This window comes from Ochlerotatus camptorhynchus, unplaced genomic scaffold (genome assembly GCF_037179485.1).
Source record: "Ochlerotatus camptorhynchus isolate MF236.1 unplaced genomic scaffold, CSIRO-AGI_Acam_v1.1 ptg000357l, whole genome shotgun sequence".
In the NCBI taxonomy this organism is placed as follows: Eukaryota; Metazoa; Arthropoda; class Insecta; order Diptera; family Culicidae; genus Ochlerotatus; species Ochlerotatus camptorhynchus.
This window is the reverse complement of record NW_027040845.1, coordinates 6,538,612-6,553,271: the sequence shown is the minus strand read 5'-3', so window position 1 is coordinate 6,553,271 and position 14,660 is coordinate 6,538,612. Positions and strand designations below refer to the sequence as shown.

The window sequence follows — 14,660 nt, the reverse complement described above, 5'->3', positions numbered from 1 at the left end:
CCTGCTGCCAAAACTCGACTAAGCGCTTATCGTACCACGCCTTTCGCCTTTAGACAAGTGGAATATTCGCATTTTATCTCAACTCGGCGCTGATAAGATAAGGCTCTCAATTCAATATTGTTTGTTGTTGGTATTCGCCTAAATGTAGTCTTCTTTAACCGTTTCTGTACCAATGATTTTAGAAAAGGAAAATTTCAAGCATTGCTTGTTAAAATGACGTAAGTCGCAAAAATAAACAAATCGATGTTTTGCTTCTAACCGATTATTAAATACATGCTTTTCCTACGAGTTAATGAAAATCAAGGTTTGAAACTTTAATGAATTATGGAAAATATTTTTGATGAACGCCCTATGTGGTCTTCTTTCATTGTTTTCAAAATGGTTTTGATACACCCTTTTCATGTCAACGTGACTTAACTGTCAAAATTTGATGATAACATAAAAACCACAGATGCGCTTCAGTGAAACATCATATATGAAAAAAGTAGAAGGGTCTGTGCCTAGGGGCACGAACGGAAGCTTGACGTAGGACCGCTAGTGGACGGAATAAATGTAAAGAGCATTTAAGTTCTTTTAATTGATCAATTATCTATTATCTCAACTCTTTCCGTTTTTAAATTGTAGGCGTACCAAATTTGCAGTAATCTTTTTCAAAGAGAAAGTTGATTAAGAGAATCAATCAAAATCACTTGCACCCCTGCTTCCAAGTTTGTGTGGTCGTTGGGGGCTTTTGGTTCTGAATATAGACAAACAAGCACAGATAAATTCTATTCCTACTCTTTACTGATGTAAGCTTGATGGCCCTGAAAAGGGCCGTTTTATTGAAGAGGACATCCATGGCCACTTACGCTTGGCGTGTTTAGTGTAGGTGACAGCATCACGGACCTCATTTTCCACGAACACCTTCAGCACACCTCTGTTATCGTTTTCGGATTGCGTGGGCACTAAATTAACACAGAGGTTAGGTTTATACTTTATTAAAATTACTTACAGTTCTTGATAGCTCGATAGTTGAACGATAAAAGAGGGTTTAACAATAGTGGGGAGCTCTTATATAGTGCACTGTTTTACATGTATAGAGGATTGTCAGATTTGACCTTTGCCAAGCCCAACAGTAGGCATTCGGTATAAACGATATGATCGATATTATTATATCTAGATATGCAACAACCTCGTAGATCAGACCGGAGATTGGAGCCAGACGACGGATGGTGGTTATCTCGAAGAATTTGCGATGACGATTGGCACCTCCTTTGCCACGACCAGTCAATTGTTGCTTGATGGGTTATAGAAAAGTAGACTAACCACCTTCCTACTGCTGCTATTGCTGTTCACCACGCCGTCCGAAGTGAAAATGAGCTGATACCAGACAGCAGCGCTACTTTATATCTTTTCAGGTTAAAGCAGAATGATGTGCAACCAAGTGGTATAACAGCTACAAAGACTCCTCTCATTATGAGTAGTTTGCTATCAAGTAGCGACACTGGCTCTTTTCCTTTTGCGTACACGGCTAATGAGAACGACCCAAATTTGAATTTAGTTCACTCATAATCGCCAAAAGTGCAGGAACTCAGCGATGAGTAAATTTGTCTCATGGTTTCCTGTGGAAAACCTAAAAAATCAGCCAGAAAATGAGGAAATTGACGAAAATTTTATTCAGTCTCGGAGTAGTACCAATGTGAATCCAATCTTTACTTTTCTTAAATTCGGGAATTTTTCCCTGAAAAATTCAGGAAAACTGGGAAAACATGTGGCAAATTTACTCATCGCTGAGTTCCTGCAATTTATTTCTTATTTCTGAGATAACTAAACTCAAATTTGGGTCGTTCTCATTCGCCGTTATAGATATCGGCACCGGTGGTTGGCGTGATTACCTCTCACCCCAGCAGGCCTGGGTTCAATCTCAGTCGGCGCCACCGGCATGTTCTAAGGCATAACAGGGAGCTGCCTCAGTATGGAAAACAAATCTCGCGTCACTTTTCAATAGGTCCTTTCTACATTGATCGATTCTCTTCATCGACACTCTCTTTCGTAAATAACTCGGCTTCACAAATGTTTCCTGCCGTCTTCGTCGATTTAGATGCTAGATTGTTGCTTCTTCCATCGAAAATATCCGGCCGTGGTGATTCAAAGTTGATCAAGGTTGATCAAAACAATTTGTATCCCTGCTTCCAGTTTGATTACATGAGCATTTTGAGTGGTCGTTGGTTCTGAATATGGACAAACAGGCAGATGAATTCTATTCCTACTCTTTACTGTAATAAGCTTGGTGGCCCTGAAAAGAGCCGTTTTGTTGCCAAAGTTGGTGATGATTTAACCTCCGAAACCAAACAGAGTGCGTCTCTGTCACTTCAAAACGTAGATGACATCCATGGCCGCTTACGCTTGGCGTGTATAGTGTAAGTGACAGCATCGCGGATCTCATTTTTCAGGAACACCTTCAGCACACCTCGTAAATCAAACCGGAGATACGTCAGACACCGCCACGGTGAGCCAGACGACGGATGGTGGTTATCACGAAGAATGTGCGTTTGGTTCTGAATATGGCGATGAGTGTGCAAAATATTACACAATTCCACCCTCCCTATTCGCACGCGCCCGAGGATCGGAGGCGAATGCCACTTTGACTTATTTCGTCTACTTACTACTCTCTGACGACTGTGCTGGGGAAGCAGCATATGCATGTAGGTAATTGGTGGATTTGTTAGTTAATTCGACGCTTTTGGACAATGCTGGACATTTACCAGTTTTTCAATAATTTCTTTTTGAAAATCAACATCGATGCGTAGCCATATTTCTGATCGATTGGTGATAAAATTATTGAAATTGGACCAGGGGCAGCTGAGTTATTAACGTTCAAAATCTTTCTTAATTTGTTACATGTGCCATTTTCGGTTTTCACAAAGTGTACCCCCATATAGAAATCAAAGACGTAGTCCTACGTCAAAACAAAGCAATCATTTTCAATCAGCAGATGCGTCAAGTTGATTCTAAGTAGATGAAAAATTGATTTTAATGGGATTCAGCTACTGATAGGTATGTTTAAAAAAAAATAAACATTATAAATATTTTTTAGATGCAGCCACCCAGCTTGATGAGTCACAGCAGTTTGCTTCTGCACATATTCCCAGCACAACAGACAGTATACTCATTTCTTTCTGAGTTACCGACGTATCTTCCCTTCAACACAAAAATCGATGTATCTGATCTGACGCATGTGAAAATCGATCTGTCAAATCAATGAATCATGCAGGGTGTATGTAAGTAGCACACTTCGAAAAGGTGTATCATTTTGTTTTATCAAAAGTCTGTCCGTGTTTGCGAAAGCTCAACATTTTTCATGATTCCCTTAAATGTCATCCCTTTATCCTACTAATAGCAGAAACAGATAAAAAGCATTAACCTAAAAACAGCTTTTAATAATAATAACTTTTCCGAAGACAGTAACATTCTATGTGTGCAGGATCACGAGGTTTTCCATATTGGAGGCGGATCAGTTTAGTTACCCGGCGCCATACCACCCTTCAGGGCGTTCCAGGCAACAATGCATACAATCAGGCGTGAAGAAACGTACCGCTGTAAAAATACACTATTTTGCAGATTAGAGCGCAAAAAATCCTGCCAAATATCCAAATGCACACACCTTTAGTTTAAACTCAGTATTCCATTCTTCATTTCATTTCATCTAAACAAGGAAGACGCGTAAGCTATCTTTAAGTTATATGAAATAAAATATTCAAATGAACTTAATGATGACAATCAAGTCATAGGATTCTTCAAAACTACCCCTCCCCCACCCCCTTGCGTTTCAGTCGAAAGAAATGGAATTTTCTTAAGAATTTAACTTTTCATATTTCCTATCTCTCGTAGTCAGCTTTAAATATTCATGGCATCACTTTCATGTTCCAGGAATTGTCCAATGATACTGAATGATAATCAGGTAACTGGAAATCCTATGCGTATGAGTGCTCATTGCAAGACAGCTTATATTACGTGATATAGGCTGTAATGTGAACGGGGTATTAGCGTCTTCCTTGTTAAATGAAATGAAGACTGGAAAACTGAGTTCAAACTAAAGGTAGTTACCTGAAGTTTGTGTGCATTTGGATATTTGGCACGATTTTTTGCGCTCTAATCTGCAAAATAGTGATTTTTTACAGCGGTACGTCCCTTCACACCTGAATGTATGCATACCTGGAACCTGATGTTTGGTATGGCGCCGAGAAACTAAACCGATCTGAATGTTACTGTCTTCGGAAAAGTTGTTCAGTTGATCAAGGCCTTATGTTCTCACTACGCGGCGCTAGTGTGTATGTGTGTTTCCAGGATCAGATATATCAAATTTGACCACATGGTATCCATGGACCACATGGAGTATCCACAACCGGTTCTATGGTGACCATATGGTTCTACGGTTGTCGTTTTGAGTGTCATTGGCTATATTTCATCGAGTAGATGTGATTTGATATCTCGCAAGATAATAAATTTGACCATATGAAACCATAATCCGGAACATCCGGAATCGATGGGTCCTTATGATGGTTCTCTATTATTTTCTCGAGTTCCAAGAAAAATATCAATATGTTGTTGAAGTATACTGATCCAAAGACTAAAATTTAATAATCGTATGCAACAGCCGGATGAAACGGTTGGAGACTTTGTTCTGTCTGTGAAATTACAGGCAGAATTCTGCTCTTTTGGAGATTTTAAAGATCTTGCAATAAGGGATCGTATTTTAGCAAGAGTCCGCGAAAAATCCCTTCGGGAAACGTTATTAAATGAAGATAAACTTACCCTTGCGACCGCAGAGAAAATTATCGCGACATGGGAATTGGCTGGCAAGAATGCAAAATATCTTAGTACTACCAACGAAGACCGGAACGGTCAGATTGCATCATTGACACATCCGTCTCCAAAATTTGGATCAAGTATGAACAAGTTGCTGGCAGTCTATAACGCAGCTAATACAAGTAATTCCCCCTATTAATTCAACCTTCACCTGGGGTTCCTATCAAAGAACGACTGGGATATAAGCCATACGCCCAAAAATTTGACGAGGACGGTAAATCCAGAGGACAGAGTTGGAGGGAGCAGCAAGTTATGGACAAAGTGCTTGAGGGCATTGAAAATGTACATTGCTATTTGGATGACGTTCTTATCGTAGAAAAAAAACATGGAAGAGTGCAATAAAAAATTATATCTAGTGTTGGAAAGATTGCAAGATGCGAAAATTAAGGTTAATTGGGAGAAATGTATGTTTTTTATGTCTAGTTTGAACTACTTAGGGTAACGTTATAAATTAAGAAGGCCTGCTACCACGCCAAAGTAACATAACGACCATGCAGGAAGCAAAGGTGTCTAAGAATGTGACAGAATTGAAGTCATTCCTAAGACTGATAAATTATTACAACATTACAAAGAATGGTGTTAAACTTGTATGCGATTCAAAGTGTTTTTATGTTACTTCATACGCGAAGTTAGCGATTTTCAGAGTTGGTTGGAAATGCTAACATGAAGCTTTAGTGTGATAATTTATTAGCTAGAGAATGATCTTTAGAAGAGAGTAGGTGGATAGTTCCGTTAGAGTACGGCAGTATGAAAATTGAATAGAAGTTGAAAATGAGCGAAGGGCCATTAATGCAACAGACATACTGCCGTACTCTAACGGAACTATCCACCTACTCTCTTCTAAAGATCATTCTCTAGCTAATAAATTATCACACTAAAGCTTCATGTTAGCATTTCCAACCAACCCTTGTATGCGATGCTAATTGCAGCAAAGCGTTTGAAGAAAGTAAAACGTCTTTCTTGGCTACCCAGTTTTTAGAGTTTTATGATAAAAAAAAACATCAATTATAGTCGTATCCGATGCCTCACTGGCTGTGTATGTGTAGACTAGACTAGACTAGACTATAGTCGTATCCGATGCCTCGGGATACGGACTTGGTGGTGTAATTTCACATGTTGTAGATAGCGTAGAAAAACCTATCTGTTTCACCTCATTTTCATTAAATGATGCTCAAAAAAGTACCCGATTCTCCATTTAGAGGCACTTGCCTTAGTGAGTACAATCAAAAAGTTTCATAAATATTTGAATGGGCAGGAATTTACGGTTTATACTGACCACAAACCGTTAGTTGGTATTTTCGATAAAATGGCAAACATGGTATATATGTGACAAGGCTTCAAAGATACATTTTAGAACTATCCATATACGACTTCAACATTCAATACAGACCGTCTGCTAAAATGGGGAACGCAGATTTATGAATATGAATATGACACAGAACAGAACGTTGTGAATATGTTCAAAGGAAAATTGATCAGCATCAAAACAACAGCAAAGAGTTATGGACAATTTTGAAATCTTTATTAAAACCTAGTAATTGCAAACCGCGGTCCATACTTTTTAATGGCACATTAGAACAGTCAGAACAAGTTATTTCAGCTAACTTTAATAATTATTTTGTAGACAGTGTTTCATTGATTAATCAATCCATTGAATTGATCGATGAGCCTGACGAAATAAAACAGCCAGTTAATAGTAGCTGTAGATTTGAAGTTTTTCACCCAATTGCATTAGATGAACTTAGAGTTATTTGTTTTTCATTAGGAAAATCGGCTGGAGTAGATAATGTTAATGCTAGAGTTATTCAAGATTGCTTTCATGTCATTGGCCACATCTTGCTGGACCTTTTTAATGAATCATTACAAACTGGACATGTGCCACAAATTTGGAAGGAATCCTTTGTGGTCCCTATTCAAAAAGTTGCTGGAACGATTAAAGCCGAAGAGTTTCGTCCCATCAACATGTTGCACACATTAGAGAAAATTTTAGAACTTGTTGTTAAAGGCCAGCTGTTGGAGTATTTAAATAGTAATAGTTTGTTGATACCAGAGCAATCGGGATATCGGGAAGGTCATTCTTGTGAAACCGCGTTGAATTTGGTATTAACGAAGTGGAAAAATAACTTGGAGTGTAAAGATACGATTGTTGCTGTTTTTTTGGATCTTGAACGCGCTTTTGAAACAATTTCTAGGCCTTTATTGTTAAGATCAATCAAGCGCTTTGCAATTACCAGTACTGCATATAAATGGTTTGAAAGCTATTTGTCTGACAGAACTCAACGGACTGTTTTTAATGATTCTGTTTCCAGTCCCGTGGGGAATACCCTTGGAGTGCCCCAGGGAAGTGTATTAAGGCCCCTGTTATTTATTATGTATATTAATGACTTGCGACGTGTTTTACGATTTTGCGACATTAATCTTTTTGCAGATGATACTGTGTTATTCATTGCAGCTAAGGATTTAGATGATGCCGTTTTACACTTGAATGAAGAGTTTGCGTTCTCTAAGTAGATGGTAAAAGTAAATTTATGGTAATTTCGCGGAATCGAGGAAATGAGAACGTCTCTGTTGTAATTGATGATGAGAATATTGATCGCGTTCTGGAGATTAAATATCTTGGCGTGAGTGATGATGACACACTTAAGTTCAACTCTCACATTGACAATGTCATCAAGAAAATTGCCAAGAAGTATGGAATTCTATGTCGACTGAAAAACGATTTAGCTATTGCCAGTAAAATACAGCTATACAAATCAATCATCTCTACTCATCTTGACTTTTGCCCTTCCATTTTATTTCTGGCCAATGCAACACAAATATCGAGATTACAGCGCTTGCAGAGTAAAATAATGCGTTTGATTTTGAGATGTAATAGATTCCCTTCCTCAACTTTGATGTTAGACGCCTTACAATGGTTGTCGGTGAAGTAAATAATTGTATATTTGACTATGGTGTTCATTTTTAAAGTAGTTAACGGTTTGCTGCCTCGATATTTGTGTGATCGAATTGGAAGAGGAAGTGACTTTCATAGATATAATACTAGAAACGCGGTTGAAATAAGAACACCACATTTCTTGACTTGTGCTTCACAAAACTCATTATATTATAAAGGAATAAATGTTTTCAATTCGATGTCTAGACATATCAAACGTTCAGCAGCACTAACAGAATTTAAAAGACACTGCATTTCACACGTTAAAACTGTCTTTTGAACAGTTATCCAGTGATTTTTTTATGAATTGACAAATTATGTATCTTGACGAAGTTATCTCTAACGGATTATTTTATATGGATAGCTGTCATAACGACTTTAAAATAATTATTGTAGCACTGCAAAAACTATTTCTGTTCGCCACGAGGGTGATGATGGCTTTTTAATATTTGATTTAATAGTAGATTAATTAAAAAAAAGTAGTCTACAAAGGTTTGAGCCTCGCGCGCGTATTACGGATATAGAGGACTGAATTTAACATTTGATAAAAAAAAATGCAATTTTGAAGCTTATTTGAAAGATACCTTGAGTTAGTAGTAAGTTTTCTGGCAAATGTTAGGGGTTCGTGAGCATTCCTGACATTGCTGAAAATTATGATAGCATCAGATTGCGGGGTTGCTAGTGTAATAGGATGCTTTGTTGATTGTTCATTAACTCTTGATTGCTTGTAATACTTATGAATATTTTAGGTGGACAAAAAGGCGAACTAAGAAGTGGACGCCTGAGCTTTTCCACATTTATATCGCTGTGAAGCAACTGTAAACTATATAGGGAATTTATATCTGTAACTGAAACCAGTTCGATTTTGTTTGCCAACCTGGTTAAAATGTCATATTTAATTATCTTAAAGATAAATCGTCCAGCTCAAACCTTTGTAGGGGTAAGAGGTGGGACCATCATCATCATCATCATCACCTCCATCAGCAAAAAAAAACTGGGGTTGTATAAACCGCTCTATAGTATAATTTTCCAAGTAGGAGGGACTTTCATAGCTAATCTAAAAGCATAAATAGAGGAGAGGATTTCAGTGCTTGATACAGAAAACTGTAATCTGTGTAGTCTGTAGTAGCTAAGACAAAATTAAAATGTCAGTACACCAATATAAATCTACATTAAAATACCTTCAAAATGGCGTGCCAAGATCAAAAATAGCGTACTTGGTTGTGGAGTAATCTCTGCTTAAAAATACAATTTTTAAAAATCCTGAAAATCCAGGGTTGTGGCCCAGACGTATCTTGGCACTTAAGAGCAAAACCAAAAAAAGTCATTTGTTCAGAAGGCAAAGTTTGATTCAAATCGGTGAAATCGACCAAAACTTTTTATTCTTTATACACTTGAGCTGGAATGACCCATGTACAATTCTCGCATATGCTATAGCTCGAGATCCTGAACATGAAATTATCATCTCTTTCATTACACCGCTATTATTGTATTATTCCATAATATTGAGGGTTGAGCATCTTGAGATAGTTGATATGCGACGCACGCCACGTATTGAGAAATTTCGAAACTATTGTTCACCAATCAAAAGGTCTTAATCTCTTAAACGCAAGACAGTAACTATGTAGCTTGTCAGGATCACGATATATTATATATGCGAGGATATCACGTGAATCCTAGCACCACGTAGTGAGACAATTCTGTACTGTCCACCAACGAACAGGTTTTGATCTCCTGGACAATTTTGCCGATGGCAGGAACTTTTGAGCAGGTCTCGAGATATATCAAATGCGAGAATTCTACGTAAATACTAGCGCCATGAAGTAAAAAATCTGAATTACTGTCCACCAGCCAGAAGGCTTTGCTCGCTGATCAACTTTGCCGAAGACATTTACTTTCTATCTGGTCAGGATCTCAAGATATTCCATGTTTAAGTCAAATCCCTCGTCATTTAAATTTTTCCTGTTATCCACATTTTTGGGGATTTACTGTAATCAAAGATTAGCTTGTTTAGAACAAAACAAGTTTTTAAGGAATACCCCCGTTGGGTTTAGATCAATTTCTCGGCAGCAAAATGGCAACAACTCACACTGCTGTACAAAGTACAACGCATGAGGACGTATTACAAAAGTTGGCGCGAGTAACGAAAGATTAAATAAAATTGAAATTTATGCAGTAGAATCTACTCTCATAATGAAATGCTATCAAGATTTCTCTAGATATCACAGAAAACATTCTACGTGGCATCTAAAAACGCAACCCATAATGATCAATTTGCCCCCGGATTACGGTATATCAAAATGTGTAATGTTTGAAATCATACCCCCAGATGTTCCATCTCATTATTTGGAATAACAATAGCACGCACGCAGTGAAAATGCAGTTACTCTGAAATTGAATTTCCCGCCACAACACTCGTCGATTGAGCGCCATTTCACACAGTAGCGGACAATCCACGAAACCACCACCCAAAATGTTTACTTTTTTCCTTCCATGCGCGCCTGTTTGAGGGGGACCGGAGAAGTTGTACCTACATATGAAGACGCGCGCTTTGTGTCGTGCAGTGTCTCGCTCGCAACGCAAAACAACCCGGCGCGGTAATCCCTCACCCATACAACCCCACACCACCCCTCGTGTGTCTGTATAGGTTAAAGGTAGGCGATTGACTGCGTCTTTGTGTTGTGCAGCGCATCCGAGACCGAGTCGAAGGAAAATGAGGGGTGGATTTTCCACACTCACACTCCACCACCCCTCTTGCTCACTCTCGCTCTCTCTCTCTCTCCTTGTTGCCGAGAGGAGCCGACAAAGTGCACACACAGCCCAACTTCTCATCCTTTTTTTCCGACACTCGCACCAGAACTCGGAAGGAAGGCTCGTAAGCCGCGTATTTCTGAGTGACTGGTCGAATCGTGCGGTTGTGTCCGGTTGTGAACTCCGTAGAATGTAAAAAATTGATGTGAAAATCTGGAAAATTTTCTAGTGAACAAAAGTGACTTTCAACCGACTGGAGAATGGATAATTTTCAAAATGGATAGAACCGGTCCCCAGCAGGAGGTAAGTTTTTCGCGCCTTGTAAACATATGCCCCGTTTCTGAAAGTGGGCGACGAAATGAGGGTAGATTTTTTCTTCCACCCCCAGCGGCGGGCGTTTTTTGGGTGGTGGCTTTTCCCGTTTTATGCGTCGCAGCGGGAAAATGGATGCCGTCATCTTCTTGCCACCGTCCACAGGCCACAGTAGGTGGATTATCGATTTTTCCGCCGGTGCCCCCGAGCGATGTCGATGATGATGGCTGCTCCTCAGCAGCTCTTCGGCTGCTCCATCGATGCGTAACATAAAGCGATGGAGGTGCCATTTCCTTTGCCTGGCAACTTTTCCCAACAGGCTGCAGCCTAGCGGGTGGGTGTTGGTTATTTATGGATCAAAACAACGAAAAAATGTGTGGGCGACGAAAATAGATCCGGATTTTTTTTTATGCGGAAGGAAGAGATTCATTCATTCATAAAAATGCTGGTTGGAGGAAATTTGGCTCTGCTACGTTGGGTGTAGCGCTCGATGTATAAGCTTCGGGAGGTTATAGTAAGAATAGCACCGTGACATATCAATCAAAACTTACGGCTGGACGCTATTAGTCAGAGTGGACAGTGATAAAGTTGGGGTTTTCTGAAGGACAAAATTCGCGCAAAATTCAAAAATTTACAAACAGTTTTCTCACTATCAGGAATCTCGTTAGGAGAGCTTCAAAGGGGGAATTCAACTTAATTATCCAACATTTACCAATAACAGAAACAGAAGTAGTCTAAAAATGGCCGTCATGACGGATGATATGCCCTATCACCTCAAGTTTTCCTGATCACGGATTTTGTACACTGTTACAACAGCCCTCATTAAATTGGAACTCTTTGTTAGCTCCACTGCAGCAAAGGTGGAGTTCCAGTTTCATTGCCGTATGTTTTGTGAAACTGGATGTTTGAGCTCTTCAAATTTCCAGGTAATACCCAAGTAACAATTTGATGCTTAACAAGTGTTGTTCAATCGATTTTAATCCAGCCTTAGTTTGAATAATTGTTGTACATAGACCACGTTAACCTTTTTTCAGCTTTTAAACATCTAAATCTGGTGATTTTAATCAGCCGAAAGCTTAACAGTTATATAAATTATAAGCTTTTTAAGGCATTAAATAACAGTCTTTTCCAACCCTTGTTCAGCCTTCTAGTTCTATTTAGAAAAAAAAAAAAAATAATGGAAGACCGCTTCATATCTTATATATTTTTATGGGACTGCAGAGCAAGGTGCTGATTAAATGGATGTACATATTTGTATTGTTATTATAAGTCTAAAAATTACCTTTGCATTTCGGGATTCGAACCGGCAGTCGTTGATTCACAGGCATCAATCATACCTACTGGACCACTCAAGCATATGTTTGGCAAAAGGTATGATGATTAACTTGAAACACGTCAAATTTAAGTTGAATTACAGCAACCGGAAGAGTATTATACAGCAATGCAGAATTGTAAACAACAATTGGCGACAGTATAATATTCCTCTCATTTTCAAGTGTAGTGAACACAATGTGGACACAAGTGCCCGATTTATTTCGATGTTCATGTGGAAGCTATTTAAGTGCCATAATTGAGTTTTTATTTGGAATGCTGTTTGAAAATTCAGTGAAATATAGCAAGAAATACAAATGTTCATACTTCCTACGTCGTCGCAGCCCACTTCTACCAGCAGCTATTCCTAAAAAGCTCCTCTACCTTGTATCTACTTCAGCCACTGCTTGGGATTAGAAACAAGGATTAGGATTAGGCAGTGAATTCAGTAGAGCTAAAATGCCGGAAATGCAACGAGCTATCAAAATATTTGTAGTGCATTGCTGATTTGTGGAGTAGTGTTAAGCTTAATTAAGGCTTGTTCAATCTTTAGATCAGCTAACTTATTGAGGTTTAATTATGGGGATACAATTAGCTTCCTACACTACTAATCAACTATATATTCAGCTTGCTGTTAATCAGCTTTGTACACCTTAAATCAACCAATAGTCAGCCTTTGTTCTTACTGTTCAGCTTGAATTGTTACTTGGGTAATGACAAACAATCAGGAACAAGGTTTCCATAGCGGTACACCGGTTCAGAAATCATTTAGCAGTTCCACGCCAAATGACGGACCGATCTGACGCATCCTTCTCAGATTTGCCTGAAGCTTTGCATAATTGTTTGTTACGGTCAATCATTCACATTTGAGCTAAAATTCGGTAAAAATTTAAAAATGGCGTATTCAATATTGACGATATTGACTACGCGATTTCTATATGAAGGTACACTTTGTGAAAACCAAACATGCAACATGTAACGAAATTATGAAAGATTTTGAACGTTAATAACTCAGCTGCCCTTGGACCAATTTCAATAATTTTATCACCAATCGATAGCCATGCTTCAGACTGTTGAAAACTATTAAAAAAGTGTAAAGCATTGTCCAAAAGTGTCGAAATAACTAACAAATCTACCAATTACGTACATGCATATGCGGCTTCCCCAACACAGTCATCAGAGAATCGTTTCCAGACGAAACATGTCGATGTAGCATTGCTGTTTCCCCAACACTGTCATCAGAGAGTCGTTACTAGACGAAACAAGTCGAAGTGGCTTCGCCTCCAATCTTCCGGCGTGTGCGAATAGGGAGGATGCAATTGCGTAACATTTTGCACACTCATCGACATATTCAGAACCACACGCCCCCAACGACTACACAAAATGCTTTGATCGATTCTCTTCATCGAATTTCTGTTTCGTTAATAACTCGACGGCAAACACATTCATTGATACGTTTGTTGTTCTGGATGATAGAAAAGCATAGCAGAAATAGTGCGAAATAGGTTAGTGAAGCCATGGTCATAAAAAGAGGAAATCTTAGAAGAGAATTGACGTTCACCCCTCTGCTTCTAAGCCCCTTAATTCAGTCGTCGTCATAGCAATGAAAACTAGCATCGCACCGCTTTTGGTTCTTGGGTTACACTTGCTGGTTGTAATTCTGCTGTTCGACATTTTCGAAGGACCACCAAAAAACATAAAATTGCAATAGTTTCTAGGGATGCCTAAAAGTCAAATTATTCGATTAACGATTAATCATAAAGATTTTTCCAGCTATTCGATTAAATATTTATGGAATTTTCAATTATTCGAGCGAGTAACCGACATCCCTTCTTATTTCTACTCGTTTGATTTAACGCAGTAGAGAAAATAAATAAAAGTTCTAAATTATCTGAACAGTCATAGAGACGAACCATGACGTGAAACAGGATCATAAATTCGCCGAAAAAAGTGTTAAGCGTCTTTCTGCTGAAGGCTAAGATTTACCCACTTGTTGAGAGAAGGAGTTCAACGAGAAAAACTAAAAAGAGGAGGAGCTTTAGTTTCAGCGGCCTTCCAACCTGTCGCAGACACCAGTTCAACCCCTGCCCAGCAGCAGACGGACCGAGACTCTTGCGAGTGCCCAACCATTGAACCGAAGAATATGGGATTGTCCGGTCCGATTTGCTGATCCAGCTCCCTACACGTCATCATAATCTTCCAAAGGCTTTAACCATGTATAACCATCGGCCCTTTTCAGGGCCACCAAGATATTTCAAAAGAGTCAAATTTCTGAACATGTCCCAACTAAAATTCATACCAAAAGGTTCTTTGCAGGGCAATCATAGTCATACTAAAGACTAAAGAGTACAACACGCCTCTAGTGTTGGTAATCAAAAATCTTTGACAGTGGTTTGTTTACACTGTTCTATAGAGAACAACTGGTGCAAGTTTGATCAAAGTAGTCGATCGCGTTCAGAAATAACGTCAATCGGAACTCGAAAGAAGAAAAAATATTATGCACAAA

At 38.8% G+C, this 14,660-nt stretch overlaps 1 protein-coding gene across 2 annotated transcripts in view; it reads left to right on the top strand.

The window, feature by feature from the left end:
• The first annotated feature begins 10,687 nt into the window (after window positions 1–10,687).
• Window positions 10,688–14,660, top strand: part of chn (charlatan) — a 177,795-nt gene continuing 173,822 nt past the window's right edge. For both annotated transcript variants that reach the window (XM_065231459.1, XM_065231457.1), the window contains exon 1: window positions 10,688–10,834. The gene's annotated coding sequence lies outside the window, so the exon portion shown is untranslated. The remainder of the gene's footprint in view (window positions 10,835–14,660) is intronic.